Consider the following 9,559-nt stretch of genomic DNA (forward strand, 5'->3'; position numbering starts at 1 on the left):
TGGTTCTCCGCTTTACTGGCTGAGTCAAAGAGTTCTTCATTCTTCTGCACCAATTTACTGAAAACACCCTTCAACTTAGAAACCAAGCGTTCATTTTTAACCCTCCTGTCTTGACATTCTATGGCTTCTGTGATGTCTTTATGAATGTTACATAACTCATATTCTAGATTAGATCTTGCATTAAAGAGTTTTTTGAATTTCTCGTGCTGCTCGGGCATGATATTGAAATATCTAATTCAACAATGTAAGGTAACTTTCAACCAAACACGCACGTGGAATGAGGGTTATAACGACGACTCGATAATCAAGACGACGAAGAGCAGGTAAGAAGTTACCGAGTAACGAACTACTCGGCGAAAGTGAGTAACATAGGGGAGAAGGCGTCCAACGTGCTTCTAAGCAACGTGAGACTAAACAAGAAGACAGGCAACCGGCGAAAGAGGACCGGATGGACGAAGCACGACGAAACGGGAAACGAGATGGAAGGGGTGGGAAGGATGGGCGATAGGAGCGCAACGAAACACGAAACGGAACGGAACTGGCAAAAACCCGGGCAGGAAACGGGCAACGCAACGGATGGGACGGAAACGTTGAACGAGCGACGTACGAAGAAACGAAAAACGAGACGGACAGAACGGAAATGTTGGGCGCCAAGCTCACGACGCGACGGGAATACGGACGGTTAGAACGGAAGCGTTGAGCGAGTAGCAAGCAACGAAACGGAAAGACTGGAAGGAACGGGCGGAAGACGATTAAGCAGCGAGCGGGGAGGTCGGGAAGTAGTATGCTAGCAGACCATAGCAACAAACTCAACCAAACAAACTAGCCGTAACTCCAGAACAAACTTAAGTCACACCCTAGGAAGGACGAGAGATGCCACTGCAAGAGACAAACTAGCACGAGTCATTGTGGGGCTTAATATACAATTAACAAACTAATTTACGGCAAAACAGTAGTATACTAAAAGGATGAAAAGAGCGAGAAATCCACTAGCCGTAACTCCAGCATAAACTTAAGTCACACCCTAGCAATATTCAAACCTAAACAACCGATCAGCAAAGCAACAATATTAAACAAACCACAGCAAAAGTTAAATAACATGCAGCGTTTTTGCAGTCAATGAAAGCTGGAAAAGTGGAGAAACAATCTAGCCTTAACTCCAGAAAAAGCTTAAGTCACACCCTAGAAGGCAAAAGATCAAACCAACTAACAATCATACAGTTGCACGCAAACATACAGCAGCAAAAATCATTATACTACAACAGGGGAGCTAGTAAGTTAGTAAGTTGGAAAAGTCCAAGAGCCAAACTAGCCGTAACTCTAGAACAAACTTAAGTCACACCCTAGAAAGCACCAAGACCAAAGCAACAAACCAGCATACTAGCTTAATCAACATACTGAAACAAAACACAACATACTTCAGAATAAATGACAATATACTACATCGAAATCCGGAAAAGTAGACGGAGAAAACGAAAATCAAAGTTTTGGGAGAGCGACGCTATTGTGAAAAAAATGGAACACGGACAATTGGCGAGTGAAAGGACACAAAGGACGCGTACCAAACGTCACATCAACAAGCGACGAGAAAAATTCTGGGAATTCGATAATTTGTTTCTTTAGGCCGGAGTTTGTGGATTTTTTCATAAATTTTCTGTGTGTATTGAGTTTAACTCAATCGACGAACCTTCTAGTTAAAAAATCATAATTTTAAAAAATTGGTCAAAAATTCATGCATTTGTCCATTTTTTTCAAGTTTTGGTCAATTTTTTCTGCAAATTCTTGATTACGGAACGGTAGTCCAGTAAACTGGACGGATTTAAGATCGAAAATACTGTTTATCAATATTCGGTATTGATTTTCTAAATATTTTGTTTCGCCTCAAAATTGACCAAAAATTTTCAAAATTGAACAATGTAGCATTTTGTTCACACATTTATTCTCATATCTGAGGTTAATTTTTTGCTATAAAACCATAGTAGACCGATTTGTCTGAATTTCCCAAATTCCGACCAAAAATTTTCAAAATCGCTTTTTTTTGTCTCAAAAATTCTTGTGGGGGGTTAATGGTGACCTTTTACGGATGATTTTCACGAATTTTATTTGATTATACAACCCCTTAAAAAAATTTCTGAAAGATATCAGGGGTTGGGTTCCTTGCCGTCTAAGATAACTCAATATCAATTTATACCTTGCAAATTTGTTTTAAAAATTTCAAGTCAGTATTACAGTTTTGTTGTGTGATCCTGTTTTCCTGAAGATTCAACCCACATAGGTCCGGGGTTGTTTAAGATGAAGTTCTTTTTCTGATCCGAAGCAAGATGCACAGTCACATGAATCTGGTTTCCCACTTGATTCCGAGGTAGTTGACGAGTCCAATTTGGGCGTATCTAAATACCGCAACTGTAGTGCCTCCAGGATGTTGGACTCTATACAGCACGAGAAACTGAGACCTCTCTCTTCAGGATCCAACCGACTTAACAAGTGCTGAAGAGATCATCATCAGTGGAGAGTACTGGTCTCACTGAATCTCCCTTCACGAACAATTCCTCGCGTTCCTGCAGTTTGTTAGCTTTGAGCCACTCGATCAACTCAGCTACTGTTGTTCCTCCCTCGATTTCATCTAATAGGTCAGATTTTGTCTGATTTCCGAAATGAAATTGTGCGCCACCGCTCAACTCATTGGACACTTTGGGAATAAAACTTTGGGCTTCATCGTGGATTCCAGTTGGAACACGAGATCCATACAATTAGGCTAATGGTAATACAAGTCGAAATTTAAAGGTGGCTCGTTAAGGAGCGGCACCAATGTTAAAGGTGCAAAGCACTCTTTCGAAGATTCAATTCGCTATCTGTATGTATATGTATCAACGTGTAAGCATTATTAACAATCATATCAACGTTTTAAGATTATAACGTATTAAGATTACGGCGAACATATCAACAAGTGGTTTTTTAGACGGCAATTTTCGATGCTCTTTTGGCCGGTATTTTGTCTGATAACGAATCAGTTCAATGCCAGTCACCATTTTGTACCAATAGATCCAAAAACCCTAAAATTATTAAGCCGAAAACCACCTTAATCCGTTCATATCGTGGTTATATTTACTTAAAATTAGGTTATACGAACTTTTTAGGAACTTTCTACTTATATTAGACGCATTTAAAATGCTAAAATCCGATTGGTTAAGAAAAATGACGCATTTTGATATATTTCTCGCTTACATCTATTTAGTTACTAACATCCTCCGGCCCAGAAGAAGATGCTGGGAGAAGGGGTACTAATTTTACAAGCGGGCGGGTGAGCGATCCGGTGGACGTGCGCAAGACAGCGGAGCGTGCGACGCTGTCGGAACCATAACGAAGTTCAATGATCCGAGCAGTAGGGTGGTAACCCCTTGGTTTGGTCTCTTCAACTACCCAGACCAAGTCACTGGTCTTTAGGTGTTGCTCGGCAGGCGCCTGCCATTTGGAACGTTGGTTCAGCGCCGGTACGTACTCTTTGATCCAACGTGCCCAGATAGTGTTAGCATACGACTGTGCGTGGGAATACCGTTTTCGATGATCACACTTGTCGAAGCCAACGACCAACGGAGCTTCTGTTGCTTGGTTACCGAGTAGGAAATGATTAGGTGTTATTGCGTCTAGGTCGGACGGGTCGGCGCTTACGGGTTTTAACGGGCGTGAGCTAAGTGCGTGTTCGACGAGACAAAAGTATCGTTCAAAACTTCGTCCGTGAGACGACGAGTACCGTGGGTGGTGTAAAGTATTCGCTTGAAACTACGTACCAACTTCTCCCAGATGCCAACTTGGCATGGCGCACTGGGCGGATTGAACCTCAACTTAATGCCTTTGTGGGCAAGTTCGACGGCGATGTTGATGGTGTTCAACTTCTCGGTATTCTCGCATAGTTCTTTTTCCGCGCCAACAAAGTTAGTGCCATTGTCTGACCAAATAATGGAAGGTGTACTATTAGGTTATACGAACTTTTTAGGAACTTTCTCCTTATATTAGACGCATTTAAAATGCTAAAATCTGATTGGTTAAGAAAAATGAGGCATTTTGATATATTTATCGCTTACATCTATTTAGTTACTAACAGGGTGTCTGTTTACAGTATTGTTGATAAATTGTATAAGGAGAACATGGATTGTATTTTTTACGAACTAATTTATCCCCTTGTATGTTTCTTCAATGGTCGCAACTGAAGGCTTTGTGAGGTTTCTTTAAGTGCCAACTATTTAATCGGAATTCAAGTCTCAACGCCACACAAACCCAGATTGAAAAAGTAGACACCTTACATTACTACTTACCTTTCAATTATAATCTTCTTTTTTTTTAGCAAACCAGTGAATCTCGTTCGATGTCGCGCTTCATCGAAGTATGTTCCGAGCAGTGACCGAATACAAATTTTGAACAGTTTTTTTAGAAAGGTTTTTCTACTTTCGGCTTGGTACTCTGTCAGAATGGCAATCGTTTTTTGTTTCAGAAAACTGAACGATAAAATGTTTTGTTTTGCTTTTTCGTCAATTACTCTGGGGGCCTACTGTATTTTGGAATCGATGTCTGCTGGGTTCCGCATGACCCTGTCTAGTTTTGTCTTTGCCCTGTTCTCCTGGATCTGGTCTTGTGCCCCGTCCCTCAGATCCTGTTGTGTCAGATCCTGTTTTTTTGCAGGCTTTTGCTGTCTCTTGGGATTATTTTGCCTGTTTGCACTTCACTTGAAATGATCGGACTAGTGTTCAGAGGACTTATCAATAAACAATTAAAAGATTTGTTGGCTGGAGCTGTTGACAATTGGCACTTCAATTGGTGCGGCTTCAAACTCAAATTCTGATTTGTAGAGACTGCCATCAAACTACAGACACTACATGCTGACATTTTTACAATGTGAGTTTTCGACTTCGGGAAAAACGGACTAAGAAAATTTATTTCTTTCATTTTCCGATACTACTTTCTTAACAGCTATGTTTGTTTCAAAGTATTATACATTATGGTACCAAAAAGCTACTGATAGCAGAATTAGTACCCATGAAGCTTTATTTTCGCTCATAAGTTATATTTGAACTAAGGCGTGAAAAATTATGAAGTTTTGCATTTTTAAGCGAGATATCAATCTTTTTCTGCCAACACTGAAAATATGGGTACGTTGCTTTATTTTTTTACAGTTTCCCGACTCGTACGATTCGAAAGTTCCAATTTTCATGAGCAAATAACAAAAGCAACTCAGTTTACAATCATGGCCAAATGCACGGCGTGCATACGTAATGTCATGCTTATCCCTAAAATAATTATTGCACAATTTCACTTGTGAAGTAAAATGATCTAATCAGCAACTAATTTATGTGGAGGTCGTTTTCCGGCATTATAATTTATTCGTCTCTTTTGACTATAGCGTGTTCACTTTCATGTCATGGGTTACTTATTCCGCTTTGTGAACAACTATCTGTTTATATAAATTAGCTGATGCTAATTCATTCTTTTCGTTTTGCACTTCGTGTTTAAGTTGCACAATTTATTCTTCTACTCGACTCTCATTTCTAAGGATAAATTGATCTAGTGACAATTTGAATTAATTGTCAGTGTATACGATCGGCGAATCTAGAGTAGTAAAATTGCAACTCAAACACGCTCAGCAAAATCTCTTCCGATAAATTGGAAAGCTAACTCGACGTTCACAATGGGTACACTGACGACCAAGTCTACGACACACACGTGCAAAAAAAAGGCTCAAGGCATCTACAACGACAGAATTGTGCGAGTTCTTCAAGGAAATGAAACATCGCTTCTTGACAAAAAAGCCAAAAAAACACAGTTTGGAAGAGCAATTATTTATGTTTTGGGGTGTAATACAATAAGATGGACTGCAAAAATTTGTTAGAAGTATACACAAGCTAAAAACTCTAGGTTACGTGGAAATGATAAGAAAGAAAGATAAACATAACCGACTAACGTCGGGCGGATTGCTCTCAAACGACCGGCGAGTGGTTGGCTTGTCAGCACCTAGTCATTGTTTAGTGAGGCTATCTTTAACTTGATTGAATAAACGTGAGGTTAGGGAAATAGACGATGACATCACGCCTCTTAACAGCCGCTGAAGTGCGGCGTCAACAAAAGAATTAAGGACGGAGAGAGAGAGAGAGAGTGCGAGAGATAAAATTTGAACGACAAAGAGAAGGAAAGAAACTCCAATCAACACAGATAGAGAGAGAGAGAGAGCTAGAAATATTGTCCATGAAGAGATTCGACTCTGCCACTTACAGTTTTCTAGCCTTGTTAGTAATTAAATCATATAGAAAAAAACTAAAAGGCAAAATTTATAAAACATTTCGAGATTTTGCAGTAAAAAGTTCAAAACTATTTTTTTTGTCTCTGGATTTCTCTCAAGTAACCCATATGCAAGACTTAAAAAGTTGTCGTTGGCAAGTAATCGCTAAATTCAGAAAAGGACAAATTTTAAAAACAATAGCAAATTTTAACAAAATCTTGCTAAAATTCGTGATATTGATGTTTCCAGAACCAATTCGTTGTCTCAAGAGGCTACGCAGATTCCCTATTTCAAGCTTTAAACAGTTTCACTGGCGTATAAAGATCCATCAACTTGTAACATGATAATAATTTTTCAAATAATAGAATTTTATCAAAAAATTGCGAAAAACGCAAGTCATTAAAATATTGACATTTCAACATCTCTAGAAACTATGCAGCTTACTATCAAACTTCAGAGGAGGTTGCTAGGCCCCTGGTGCACGAAAAAATCCCAAATTCAAAAAATATTTTAAAAAACTAGAATAGTTTGCAAGATTTTTAAGAATTTGCCCGAATTCGTGATATTAAAGTCTTGGAAAACATTCCATTATATCTAGAAACTATGCAATAACCTATCGTCAATCCATAGACGAGGTTTCTCGGCTCTTGAGGCTAGATAAACCTAAAAAACTACACAAATTTTTTAAAAACTTGAAAAAAACTGCAAGTTTTATCAAAAAATTGATAAAGCTTGTGATATTAAAAAATTGAAAACTACTCCATGGCCGGGAAAAAATTTTCAATAACTTATTATCAAATCTTAAAGAGTTTTTCTGGCAACTGGGTAGGGGAAAAACTTGAATAATGACAAAAAATGACAAAAAAAATGAAAAAAATGCAATTATTGTTTAAAAAAATGCTAAATTTCGCGATACACCCATTACCCCACGCACAAGCCTTGAAAGGTTTTATTGGCCAATAAAGATAGAAAAACTGGAGGAAAAAAAATAATTTTTTAAAAAAAATGCAAACTTCCATTCAAAGTTTCTGATTTTCCCAATATTAATATTTTCAAAACCATATTTTTGCCTCTCATATCTGGCCAAAAACCCCACTGCAGGACCTAGAAAGGTTTCAAACTCTTAAGTACCACTCTTCATGCCATGTATGCGCGTCTCAGGACGTTTTTGAGGACGAAAAGTCAGATAGGTCAAACCAGAATTTTCAAGCAAAACATTGCATAAAAAATACCACAGCGGACTAATAAAATACAACAAACTTTGTTTGAGACCAATTAAAAATCATATCTGATTTTATTGACTAGGGTCTCTCAATAAATAGTTCAAGTTTGATATAGAGCGCACTGAATATTAGAGTTTTAAATTTTTGCCTAGCATGATTTTTCCTGTTGCTCTGAATGCTCTTTTACATAGGAGACAGCTAATTCGCTTTAAATTTTTTTAAAGTAATTTTAATGTCTTCGCCGCGTAAAGTTGAAACCAATTCCATGTTTTTTTGCATCATATTTGATTTTCCACACTTAGAAACATTTAATCTAAATGAAGGGCTATTAGATTAAGGCTATTAGAAGGGCGCGTTTAATTAAGGGCTATTAGATTTTAATCGAACCGGAATGTAATCAAAGTATATCACATGAAAGATATTAAGGTCTGAATTAAACTTTGCCAGAACTCAACATTCGAAATTGAAACTTTTTGCCTACCATAACTGAGACCATGTTGGTCTCAGTAGCCGTTAAATCGGACTTTAGCTTGTTTTTCTCTATTTTAAAGCTATCGATCGGCCCATTTCCGACTTTGTATTGGCTTCCAAGGACCATCAAGGACATCGACATATCTTTATGAAAACTCATTCACGATAGCATGTTCATATAACCAACCAGAACATTCTCGACAGAAAGGGAAAAGAATAAAAATCCTGATTTGTTTCATTTCAAAATTCAGACTTTGTTGCTTCAACATCATCACTATATCAGTGCAGCATATCGCAGTTTTTAACAATAGCCAAAAACTAAACAAAACCAGAAAGAGGAAAAAACCGATTCTTATTTATGAGTAAATGACCAGCCAATGTATGCACGAATAAATTCCGAAAGTCATTGAAACTCGAACAAAGTTTAGTAAATAATAAAATAATCAAATTGGTGCAAGCCAAGTCAAATGGTCCGGTAAAGCATGAGACACTAAGCCCAAGCAATACTGCATCCTAAAAGAGAATAACTCCAAATTGGGGCAAAAGTAAAAAAAATAATGGTATAGGTCCTTAACTTCTTAACTTAAGCCAAAAAAAACGTGAAAAATATTGGAATTATTTTTGAAAAACTTACCCGGCAGATTGCCACCGTCGATTCCCGCAACCAAGATTGAGATTGAAAGAACAGAAAAAGCTAATGAACAAAATGATTTTAAAGTGCAAACCATTTTGATGTCATTTTAGCCGAACATACTCCTTTTTCGTAGGGAGACGATACAGGGGCTGGCATCAGTGCCAATAAGCATTAGAGATGGTAACTAAGAACAAAGCTCCAGTGACGTGCATCTAAAATTGGGCTTTATGGGTTTATCCCGTTTCTATTTCTGATTTCGTTTTTTGATATTGACTGTCCATTTTGAATAGCTTTGCTGAGCAACTGCTGTCTAAAAACACTTTTAGCAGAATGAGAGAAGAGTAAAACTAGCCTACAGAAGCCAAAAAGATTTTACGCAAAATGTTGAATAAGCAGTGAACAAAGGTAAAGCGCAAAAAAACTTATTCAACCAAGTAAAAAAACATAGCAGGACAAGTCCTGACGTACAATTCATAGAATTTTCATTGACTTAACAGAAAAACTAAACCTAGAATGGACTATGAGTGAATTGAGAAAACCATTTCTAAAAAAATTAGAAAAAAAATCAGAAAAAACAGAAAATCAATGTCAAAATACCGCATGTGAACAAAAAAACCACTAGCGAGAAATGAAAATTTAATTCAAACAAAAAACTAGGACTAGAATGGCTTTGAATGGATTGGGAAAACCATTTAGAAAAAAAAATCCGATCCGAAAAATCGCAAAAACAGTACAAATCAGAGTGAAATTGCCGCATGTGAACAAAAAACCACTACCGAGAAACCGAATTTTTGTTCAAACACGGTTTTCTCACTCTACTTTAAAATTAGAGCAAAAAAAATTCACGCCGCAAAACCACTCGCTTTTTCGCTCCATTTCCTGTTCCGGTGTGACCAAAATCACTGCTCCAATTTGACTTCAAAAATCATGAAAATGTGTGAACAGATCTTAAAAAAAAGACAG

Source organism: Convolutriloba macropyga, chromosome 4, assembly GCF_964194025.1.
Source record: "Convolutriloba macropyga chromosome 4, txConMacr16.3, whole genome shotgun sequence".
Lineage (NCBI taxonomy): Eukaryota > Metazoa > Xenacoelomorpha > Acoela > Convolutidae > Convolutriloba > Convolutriloba macropyga.